This window comes from Astyanax mexicanus, chromosome 16, assembly GCF_023375975.1.
Source record: "Astyanax mexicanus isolate ESR-SI-001 chromosome 16, AstMex3_surface, whole genome shotgun sequence".
Taxonomy (NCBI): Eukaryota; Metazoa; Chordata; class Actinopteri; order Characiformes; family Acestrorhamphidae; genus Astyanax; species Astyanax mexicanus.
In genome coordinates, this window is record NC_064423.1 from 36,018,146 (window position 1) to 36,030,730 (window position 12,585).

The window sequence follows — 12,585 nt, forward strand, 5'->3', positions numbered from 1 at the left end:
CCGCACATTGATGCATATTTAGGGGCCTGTCTCCAATTGGCTGGATAGGTTTAGCTGAGGTTTTTGAAAAGCAAGGTTAAAGGAGATCTCTGGTTTAAAATAGACATGGGTTGTATTGAATCATGATAACGAACACCAACCTTTGTCGAATAGCCCACCTCCATTCACCCCCAGCATTTCCAAATACACCACTTTTAGCCGATGCTCCCAACAGGCTTACAATAATAGTGATAGGGGCGTAGAGTTGCCCATGCAGAGAAATCACTATTTTTACACCATTAACAAGCTCAAGGTATCTCCACACTTACTTGGTAGGATTCTGTGGGCCCTGACAGTTAGTTGAAATGAAGTCAAGATAAGTAAATTCTTGAGCACAAATGAAACTGCAGCTGATAAATCACATGAATACTTGCCTTAGTTTTAGACTGGAGTTGATGAATATTGCAAGGATGGCAGAACATGAGAATTATTAATTTTGCAAGCTGTTCCCCTGATCTACCTATTCATTTGTGCTCATCAGAGTTGATGAAAGACTGAAATCCCTGTGTGAGCTCTGACTTCATAAAGTCCTGTCTATTGATAGCAAATTCTGACCTATTTTTTTGGTCAGTGCCGTCCCTGCTGCAAGAAATCCTAGAGAGGTCATTTAACAAACATTCAGTGCATGGCTAGTCTTGTGACAATTTAGGGGTTACTTTACCCACAGCCCAGTGTTGAGGGGACTGGACTAATTTTTATTGGAAACCGTTTTTCTTTTGAAAAAGGCTTTGCTTAAGTCAGTGTTGTGTGTTTGTTTTAGTTCTCCCTGATTTACTTAGTGCTCTAACCGTGCTAGATTGTTTCTGGATCTTATGTTAAGTTCTATCTTATGGATTCTAGAGAACATTAGGTCCTGTCTTAATAGTATTTTTTTTAACCCTTTCAGACCCTGCATCCATTACAATGGACATAATGTATTTTATATATTTTTAAATGTTTTGTTGCATGTAGCACTGTTTGAGAGCTGTTGTCCACCAGAATAGACTAACTAATTGATTAACTAGCCAATGAACTAGTTTATAAACCAACGAAACAGTATAGTAGTAGTACTAGTAGTACTAGAGTCACTGAGGCAGTAAAGTAATGTTTTTTTTTTACTGTTAAGGGATAGTTTATGAAATGAAAAGATCAAAATTAAATATAAAATGGAATGGAAATAAAAAAATATATATTTTAGTTAGTTGCATTTATTTGCTATATAGGTTTTATAGTATTATATTATTAGATTCTTTTTTTGTGCATTACAGGCAGAAAACAGCATTCACTGGGGATAATTTAGGTCTGAAAATGTTAACCTGTAATTTACAACTAGTATTCCTCACAAGTGTAGAATTTCCCCTATGTTACACATTTTAAATCCCTTTGTTTAATTAATCAATAAATTAATTTTATGCCCTGAATAGTAAAGTTCATGACCCTGTTGGGTGATTTAATCAGTCTGTGCCTTCTGTACTTTACTGTACTTTCATTTTTGACTATCACTTCATCTTCTGAAAGGTTAAACTGATTTCCTTGCGGTTGACCACATGTGGTTACAGGGTGACGATACAGGTTTCAGCTGCGGGGCGTGTCTCTTGTGCATATGGCTGGGATATTTGTTTTGGACACGTGCAGCCCTTTAGAAACATGGCTTTATTCTGTGAGTGTATGTAGACGAGTGCGCGGGCGAGTGTGTCGGTTCGCTTATCTTTTGTTTATTCACATTGTTTGGTTTCATGGCTGACCTACCTGCCTGCCACAGCCAGAGTGAATCAAAAGTTTGATGGATGTGTTACGTTAGTGTTCTTTGTTGGCCCTGTCAGTTCACTGGAATGTTGCGGAAGGATGCGCATCCCTCTCCTGGTTATTATTCTGATTATTTTTCCAGGTCTGCTGCCGATCGTGCCCTCATTGGATTGCTTCCTGGAATCTGAACTTTCTGACATCACTGATTTGTTAATCTCTGCTACCCTTTACCCATGCAAAGAGTGGCGTCTTCCTTTGCATGAGTATCTCCTTTTCTGGAACGTGTGGTACGACCCGCTCAGGAATGGCAGCTGCGGAAAAAGGAAAAACTCGCCGGAGCAGCATTTTTCCGAACGTCCGCTTAGAATAAGAGTTTAGATAAGAGTGTGCTGCCAACCTGTCTCAGAATCCCACCTGCTCGTGGATCGAGCCAGTTCTTGTCAGGTGTTAACGTGGCCATGACGTAAAAAGAACCGGATTCTTCCTCAAAACCCCACGTTCAGCTCTCCCCACCATGAATTATTGTGAAGAACTGCTGCAGAGAGAAATGAAAACAAGATAAATGAGTGCTTTGTGTACAAAGTACAAAGAGGAATAATGAGGAATCTGGCGAGATATGCCAGGCCTACAGCGCTATGTGTCATGTCTTCTTCATCTTTATAGTTCTCTTCCTCGTATTCTTGGATGAAACTGATAAGACTGTAGCCATACACTGAAACAGCTGCCATATACAGGTATACAGGTGTATCTCAAAAATTGTTAGTATCATTAAAAAAGTTATTTTGTGTTAATAATTCAGTTCAAAATGTAAAACTTATATATTATATAGACAATGAAAACGCAACAGTCAGTATGTCTCAAAAATGTTGAATATTATATAAGACTAATTGGTACTTTTGTCAGTGTGGGCAGTGTGCCAAGTCCTGCTGGAAAATGAAATCTGTATCTTCATAAAAGTTGTCAGCAAAGGGTTTGATTTCCAAATGAAATGTAAAATTTACTGATGGTCAGTGATGGTTTGGAGGGCCATGTCATCTGCTGGTGTTGGTCCACTGTGTAATATCAAGTCCAAAGTCAGTGCAGTGTTTTATATGTATATAAAACATATGATATAATGCAGTGCATTATATCAACAGTTTACTGAAAAAGTGTTTTTTTTTTCCTAGGGATGCACTGATGTGAATTTCTGGGCCAATGCCGATATATACATATTTATTACCTTCAGATTGACTATACACCGCCATATATCTAGGCGTCTTTTTACATTTAACTGGTCCATACACAGACTGTTCACAGCTTTGAATTCTGTTTTAAATTAACAGGGTAAATTAAATAAGACTCAGTAAATAAAATCAGCTTAAATCAATTAATTTTAAAGTATCATGGCCAGTGTCTACCTAATGTAGTAGCACAGCCACATTATGTCTTTTCCAGCATGCAATGAGTTGTTTTGGAAGCAACTGTGATTGAGCAGTTGTCCCAGTCCTTTTGCTGTTCAGTTTAACTGCACATGCTGATTTATTTAATTGGGTTTAACCCCAAAAATTCTTTTCTACAGTCATCCTTTGCTTATTGCTTGCAGGCACGGTGTGGCCACACCCTGTGACAAGTTTAGGATGTGCCGTGTTCTGCCGGGAGACATGTTTCTGGGTCAGAGTACGGTTGAAGATGTGAGAGAACAAAACATGTCTGACAAAAATAAACTCGACATTGCCTCACTTTTTAAATCAGCGCGTTTGGCATGCGGTTTCATGCCGCGGGCTTTACGTATTGCTAAAGTTTTTGGAACTCGTCCAAGTTTTGTGCAAATGCGTTTCTAGCTGTTTCGGATTTCTACGTTACAAGAGATAAGATGCATCTTCGCCGGTGCTCTTGTAAATTGCGTAAACTTTGTTTCTCGTAATGCTGGCGTTCACGCACACTGGCTTTTATAGTGTGAACACAGAGTGAAAAATGCCAGCTTGGAATTTCTCACTGAGTGTTTTTGTAAGAGGATCCTTGAAATCCCATGTTTTTATTGTGTGGTGAAGTTCAGGACCAGGGTGACCCGCTGCACTTCAGTGTTATCTGTCGGATGACAAGCGACTTTTTGTGGTGATACGATCCGTTCTGTATAGAACCTTCTGGAATGCTAAGAATTCCTCTGCCTTTAGGCATCTCAGAGGCAGAGCGTAAACTGCTCGGGGATTTGGGACATATGATTTCACTTAATGTGGCCTGTGGACACCTGATGAGTGTCATTAACTGCCCCGATTCTTCTATCCAGGCTGTTGCCCCAGTGCCGGCTGGGGACGCTCTCAGAGATTAAATGGTCTCCAGTTCCACAAAGAGTTCTTCAGAGGTCAGCTCTTGAAGGGGTTGTGGACAGCTGGTCTGAAACAAATGTAACACTGGTGGAGGAAATACATTGTGAATATATGATGTAGATCCTTCTCTGTCTCACTCCTGATATAATATTTATAAATCAGATTTACTGGCTCATAATAAATATTGTCTAAATCGTAGTTATCCCAGGATGATGAAAATTGTGCTGAAAAAGAATTAATTCATTTAAAGTGTTTTAATGTATCTGAGGACTGAATGATTAGGAAGGTCAGTCAGACTGTGTTTTAAGTTCTAAAACATTTGGTAAACATTAGACAACCAAATATAGTAAATCAGTCCTGAAAGTCACATTGCATAAACTGTTTTTTTTTTTTCTAGGAATGCACTGATGTGGGAATTCTGGTCTGATGCTAATCTCCAATGTTATACATAAATACATACAGCTCTGGAAAAAATAAGAGACCACTGTTATAGATATACTTTTTAATAAAATGAACATTGTTGTTTTATTCTATAAACAGAGTTGAGAGTTCAGAAATCAATATTTGGTGGAATAACCTGATTTTTAATTACAGTTTTCATGCATCTTGGCATGTTCTCCTCCACCGGTCATACACACTGCTTTTGGAGAAGTTAATGCCACTCCTGGTGCAGGAATTCAAGCAGTTCAGTTTGGTGGTTTGATGGCTTGTGATCATCCATCTTCCTCTTGATTATATTCCAGAGGTTTTCAGTTTGGTAAAATTAAAGAAACTCATCATGTTTAAGTGGTCTTTTATTTTTCCCAGAGCTGTATATCTGCAGACATACATATTTAACTTAATCTTTTATCTACTTTTTTCAATCAGACATATTAGTGCAACAGTACACATAAGTCTTGGTTGGCTTGGAACCACAGTTTGGACTTATTGCTTTGTATGAGTACAGTTCAATGCACTGTCTCTCACACAGACACACACACATCCTTTTTATTTGTTGTTTTTAGTTGCTTAAAATCAAACATGAGAACAGTAATGAATAGAGAAGATTAAAGAAGAGTTATTAGGCTCTCTGTACACGCGGCAGATAGACTGATAGACTACAGATGAAATAGAAGAAGAAGGAGGTTAATAACGCCATGAAAAATTCTACGTTTTACAGCATAAGGTTTATGGGTAGCATATGTGCTTGTAAAATCTTTAATTTATTCATGCAACTGGGTACTCTAAACCACTAATGCCAAATTATGATAACTGATACTAATACACACTAGTATACCCGTAGTCAGCCATGCAATTAGCGTCTCCCGTTCTAAGCTAAAGAAACTTTAGAGACTGAACATGACTTGGCTGATCGATGGCGTCTGGGGTCAGAGATAAATCGTATTAATTTGATTTATCACCAGATTATTTCTTTAACTGAAGCACCAGGCTCCTATTGTTTTGTAGAGTACGCCTCGTTCATGATTGATCAACACCCTGATTCAGGGCTTCTGTTTTCTGCCAGAACAATTCCTGGTTTTCCGGACTTTGCGTTGTGGAAAATCTCCAGATGTCCGTATTAGTGGTGTTCTGTTTTTCTCTTGTTTCTGTTTTCGAGCTCATTGATTTAGTGCATGTCTGCTTTCTCCTTTTCACCAAATTCCCTTTAGTGGAAAAGCTCTCTAAAGGATACTGAATGTCTGAATGTTGGTGGACACCCCTTATAATCAATGCATTAATTCAGCTGCTCTATATTTGCCTCCATCGCTGATACAGTTCCTAAATAGAACATTTGGCAATAGAATAGGACATTCTGGGGCAGATAAACAAGAAACTACTGGCACTTAGTTTAATACCAGGTGTTCGCTAATTGTGGGGCTAAAAAACTGAAAGAAATTAACAAAAGCTAAAGGCTAAAGCTAAACGCTTCAGTATTGTCTAAATAGGTGGCTGTTTTTGGTTTCCTTGACTATTGCTAAGATGTTGCCAGGTGTTGCTACGGTATCCCAGATGAGTTGCTTTGCTGTTGCTAAACTGGTTGATTGATCAAAGCTAAAGTTTTGCTAGCTGGTTGCTGTGGTATTTTGGGTGACTGCACAGGCATTTGCATCCCTTTCATTGGATAATAGTATCGTTTTATACGTAATTGGAAATCAGAAACTGAAATCTTGTATTCATGTTCTTAAAGAAGCCACTTTTGCAGCAATTACAGCTTAATTCTTACTATGTTTTGAAATTGCTTTTCCTTTCTGAATTTGGGCAGTTTATTCAGCTCTTTTATCTTTGAGGACAGATCTGCACACTCTTGGTATTTTAATCTCAGTGTCTTCATGAGGGAGAGTCACCTGGAATAGTTTTCTCAGAGTGAAGGAGTTTCTGGAGGTGCTGAACAATAATAGTTGCTGCTTTTCTTCACGCTTTGAAGCTCCAGCTCATCCCAATTAAATCACCTCAAATCACCATCTCAGTTCATCAGGTTAAGATCAGAAGATTATTGTGGAGGACTAACACTATTTACTATTTACTACTAATTCATTATATGTCATTTAATTGTTGTATTGTCTTTTAATATTAATCTACAATGCATATAAATATAGAAAATACATTAATAAAGAAAACATTGAGTAAGAAGCTGTATAGAAGCACATAAGTACTATGAAACTAATACATGATATGACAGTGCAGGTTGAAAGGCTGCAAGTGCACTTCAGTACTTTTGAAGGGTTCAGGGAGAAAATAGAGCTTGACTGGAAGGTTATAATTTTAAAAGACCAATGTAGTGATTTTAGTTATTGACTGTAGCCTGCTGTTTCCTATTTGAAAGCTCTTCGCTAGTCTAGATTAAATTCAGAAACGTGAATGTCAGCACTGCTGTTCTCTGGTCAGCATGTTTACAGGAAGCAGAACCCACATCAAAGTCAGTGTGAAAAATGAGAGAAATGAGTGAAAACAGACCGCTGAAAGATGGAATAATTGGAAAACGCATCTTAGCCTCGCAGTCATGCGTCAGGAACGTTGCAGTGTACTTTTTTGTTTCCAAAGGTGATCGCTGAGGTACAAAAGCTTCACAGATTAATTTAAAATGAATGTTCATGTCATTATTTGTAATTTATGTATGTATTTCTTCATTTTTTAAACAGCTGTTTCATGAATCATGCGTATGAGGACTGGCGTGACCTGCACATCTTTGACAGTGTGTTTAAAGACATGCTGTTTTGTGTGTGTTCTGGTGTTGTGTAATAAAAGCTACCTGGAAGCTAGTGCTACTGTCAAGAGGTCCTCTGAGGAGTCGGATGCCATAAGAAGTGGAGAGAGATTGTACACAGTTGTGGGAATAACTGGCAGTAAATGTTTATACAGACAGAAGCAGTGCTGGGAAAGGCTAAGTGTTTGGAAACCCATTCAAGCACACGTACAGTGAGTAGGGCTGCTCGATGTTTGCTGTAAAATGTGATGAACAGTTAGATACAAAAAGTTGGGATTTACATGCTGTGTGTCTGGATTTTTACAGCAATCTCTTACCGGACTTTGTATCTTTTTAAGCAAATATCAAAAATACAACCTTACCAAATCCTTGTTAATTATTGTGCAAGGTGCAGAATAGAAACTGAAACTGTGAAAAACTAACATTGCAGCATACATCACACGTGAGAGCACCTTGCTTGTGCAGTGTAAAGCTGTTAAAAGTAGTAGAGGGAGGCAGAATTTGTTCAACTATAATCAAACTAATTTTATGCATTATAATGTTCAGAACTGTGTTTTCTGTACAATTATTTGCAAAAATCTGTCAGAAGAACTTTACTTTACTTAAGACTGAACTACTCTGTTCCAAGCATTTTGTACCAAAATGTTTACCACAGATCCTTAAAGTTTGGAGATATTTTTCCTAATTTCGCTTAGGGCTGGACGATATGGGCAAATGTATTTATTTATTACAATATATTTCTTTGTTTCTCTGGATAAAATACAATTCTGATATTGATATAAACAGTATAAAGCCACCACACTTGGTGTATGTTACATTAGTATATTATATATAGCAATATATTGTATCATGATATTTTATGATAATCTTATGCTACGCAGTATTTATCGAGTTTTGACTTATTAAATATGCATATTGTGATTATTATTTTGGTCGATACAATATAATTCTGTTATTGGTATAAACAGTATAAAAGCCATCTCCTGTAATTCTAAATAGAGTTGAGTGTTATGATGAGACATTTTTACTATACACTGTATTTATCATGTTTTGGCACACAGACAAAATGCATTGGAAGTATAAAATAAAAATAAAAAACATCTTAAAGTACAGTGATTTTCATTTTTTAATTTGATTTGATTTTTCCTTTACAAGATTGTTAACACTCACTGTAATTAAATGTACAGTTGGGTTAGTGTTCGGTCAGAACTCATGTTAACCTCGATATTCTTAAAAAAGCATATTGTCAGTACGATAGGAAAATATATCGCAATAATAAAATATTGCCCTATTGTCAGGGTCCAGCTCATGGTGCTCTGAGTGGTCCAGTGGATTAAAGTACTGCTGCTATAACCTGAAGATCGCCTGTTTAAATTCAGGATCATACTGCTTCGGCATCAGCAGCCAGAGTCAGAGAAGCTGTAATTGGCTGTGCTCTCTCCACTCATTACTCCCAGGTTTACGTCAATCAGCAGAGGTGTCTGTTAGCTGATGTATCAGAGCTGGGTGACTGTGCTTTCCTCAGAGTCCACTGGCTAAGGAGAGAGGCTACATCAGCGACAGTTAGAAAAGAGGCGGAGTCTGATTTCACATGTATCGCAGGAGGCATGCGCTGGTCCGCATGCTTTTTTACTACTGATAAGGTCCTAATTAGTGTCCAAAATCCTGATCCAGTGGATTAGATAAGAAATTTATATTAAGCCTGAAAGCAGTTTCACTGTTTTAAGCTGAGCAGTCTTTATCAGGCAGGTATTACTGTACATAGTTCACTATTTTGCACTATTTTGGGGTATTTTAGGCATATTATACAGATTTTTTCTGATGAAGACTCATGCATACAATCTTGGCAAATGATGTTTCTGCTTTAATCTACAGAAACTGCTGTGCTCTACTCTATTTCCATCATGCCAAATGATATAACATTGTTTTTGCATGATTACAGTCTGCTGTAAAATGAGTAATGCTTAATTGCCGCTTTTACAAGAGTAATGTGACCAAAATTGTGAACGTGACTGGCATAAATGAATGCTAATAGCCACCAATTACTATGATGACATTTGTGTAATGCTAACTGGTGGGTATTTGGTTTTGTTCATTGTTAGGAACTGCCATTGTTGAAATTCCTGCTCAAACTACATCTTTAAATGTTTTTGAGAGTTTTTAAAGTTCAGTTTATCTGTTATGGGATAAAATTGTTAAAGACAGCTAAGGTTTAACTGAGTTTCAGTCTTTCTCTGCTTTAGAACAAAGACAATAAAGTAGTAGTAGTAGTAGTAGTAGTTGTAGTAGTAGTTATGTATTTATTTATTTGAGTCTTAATAAGAGAAGTGTGCAGTACTGCGACTTGATCTCTATTACAGAAATGTTCCTTTATTGAAAAATGTGTTTCTTCCTGGCCATCGCTTAAATCTCTCTGTACGGTAACACACTCTGAAATCTTTACTCTCAGAGTGTGTTACCATACAGACTGTTTACTACTGTGTGTCAGTATAAATAATTCTGTGATATTTCAGGTTATGTGTCATAGGAATCATTCTTTCTACCAGTGGTCCAAGTAGTGCTGGTCTACATCATCAATATTTTCTATCAGAATATATTTCTTAATTTTAGTCAGTGACTCCACAACAGAAAAAATAATATGACAATTTATGTAATGCTTCCATTAATGGATGTCAAATTGTCACTATTGCGATATATTGTATTGTTTTGTTTGCGATACATTGTCGATACATAACATTATGTATGGATATATATATTAATACATAGGCACTCTAATTTTCCAGTTACTAAAGTTCCTGCTTCGTTACTCCAAATGGTGGTACTAATCAAATTCATAGGGTAAACTTCGGTAAAGAATATTGGTTGATACATTCTGTGAAACTGACACCAGTAATTCCGTAATTCCGTAATCCTGATATTTGGATTTTTTAGGAGAATTTTTTTCTCTTCAGTAACACAGCATAGGATGAAGTATCGTAGAATTGCAGTATCGTGGTAATGTAACGTGAGATGCCTTGTGATGCCCACTCCTATTGCATTTATTGGTGATATTGGCCAAAAACTGGTGCATGTGTTTAATAGGCCTATTTTTAAATGAGTTAAGTGAGTTATTTTAGCGTTTTAGTGAATTTAGGTAATGTTCACTAGTGCGTTTAAGGTGATCCGTCAGGTTAAGTGTTGTCAGCCTGTGATTGAGTGTCGTTACCTCGGCCTCCCTCTTCATTCACTGTGATGAATTGCAGGAAACTCCACCACCTCAGGCTAAATGAAAACTCCAGCTTTCGTTTCCCAGCTTCATTTTGTCATGGGGATTTACACAATGCACATTAGCTCTGTGATTTCCACTGTATTAACTCTTTATTTATTATTATCAATAAAGTTTAAACTGCTGTCAGACACTGGTAGTAAAATTGTGCAGCTCTGGAACAAATTGTACCCTTTTATAATGAACTATGCAGACAGTCTACATTCTCTAATCACTAATGATTTCTTCCATATGTTTAGATTGTGTGTGTTTAGCACAATAACAAAATTATTGAAATATACACTGACATGCCAAAAGTCATGGGACAACAGCAGTGGTACCGGGTGTTAAAACTTTTTTGGGGGGATGGGGCGCAAACAAACCAAAGCAATAATGAAAAAAAAAAGAGGAAATGTAAAAGTAACTCTTGCGATTAGCTGCCAGTAAAAGTCATTTCAGAATTATCGTACAATTATTGTACAATGTCTTATCATGTAAATAAAGTTAAACATTTGGTCTGGGACCTATTGTATTGTTATATTCGGAGCGAGGCCTGATTGATGGGCCGTTTAATCTCTAAAGTTGTGCAGACTTTTTTTTTTTTTTTTTTTTTTAACATTTCTCAACATTTCTGTGAATTACCAACCAGAGTGGACAGTAGGGCTGTATTAATTAGTCATCGTAATTGACAACGTTGACTGTAAAAAATAAAATAAAGTTAATTTGTCGTTAATGTGTGATGGAGCGAAAGAGCATACACACAAAAGAAAAGACACACCAACACAAATAGTGAGAGAGTGACAAATCCTGAGAATCCTAATTGGCTTTCAGTAAAAAGTACAAATGAAGGGCATGACAAAAAATAATTGTGACTAGTCGACTAATTGAACCAATAATCGGCAGATTAGTCGACTACTTAATTGAAGCCTAATGAACAGTGCAGTGGGGCGGTAATGATTGTGACTGGTAGTGTCTGGCTAGAATTGTTGAAAATTCGCTCTAGCATTCCTTAGCATTCACCAGTGGAAGACAAAATTAATGGGACATAATGCTCATTCCTGTCCCTTGATGCTGTAAAACAACTCAAATAAAAAAAATCAAAACTGTGCAAAAAAAAAGTAAAGAAACAGCTACTGAATGGTAAAGCTCCTGCTATAATATGTAATGTGTATGATTTTATTGCTTTAAAAGAGCAAAAAGAGAGGTCTTTAAATATTCAGAACAATTCTGAGTATTACAGTGTTATATATATATATATATATATACATATACATGAATAAATAGATTTAGCTTGCACTAGGCCTTAGAGACATTAGATTAATATCTGGGATTCTAAGCTACGCAAACACACCTCTGCGTCTCCATGAAGGAAATGACCAGGAAAGAGTTAGTAGTGCTTCTGGAATATGAAATGACCAGAAAGAATGTGCGAGGAGTGAATGTGCCAGTTTTAAAGTCTGGAATAGTGAGCACACGTTACAGCCGTTTTTTGTGGAGGGGGATTATCCTGATATGCCCCTTAAGTATTGTCTTACTTGTTGGGATTTGTAGAAATTACTATCATGCCTATAATATGCACTTTTTAGTTTTCTCTCTATAATTGTATTTTGTTCATTTGTTAATTGATAATTATTGTTGGTATTATTATTAATTGACCCCTTAGATCCTGTAAATAAACCCACAATTTGTCATTTCCAGAACTAATAGGCCCTTTATAGAACCCTGTGGCACTCCACAATATATGCTAAACTAGCACTCTCATATTAGCCTTTGTTTTTTGGATGAAATAATAGTTTTGTAAATATTTAGAAATTATTAAATGTGTAATTTTTTTATAAACAATTTTAAGACCATATTGTTTTGCAATTGCAGGGTCTTTAAAAGTCTTAAACGGACAGATGTCCATCTAAGCTCTTAAGTTTAATTTAGTCAAGTTTTAAATGTTCTTTCACCTTTTTTAATTCCTGATAAGCATTGTCTAATGATAAGTTAGTTCTGTGTTCTCTGTGTTTTTGGGGGAGTGGCTACCAGTGTTAATTTGTGGTGATTAAACTACAAATCCCATGATACCTGCAGACAGGAAATGG

General features: G+C 36.7%; 1 protein-coding gene across 2 annotated transcripts in view; it reads left to right on the forward strand.

Moving 5' to 3' along the window:
• Positions 1-12,585, forward strand: part of sbf2 (SET binding factor 2) — a 207,335-nt gene that overhangs the window by 13,075 nt on the left and 181,675 nt on the right. The gene's annotated exons all lie outside the window — the stretch shown is intronic.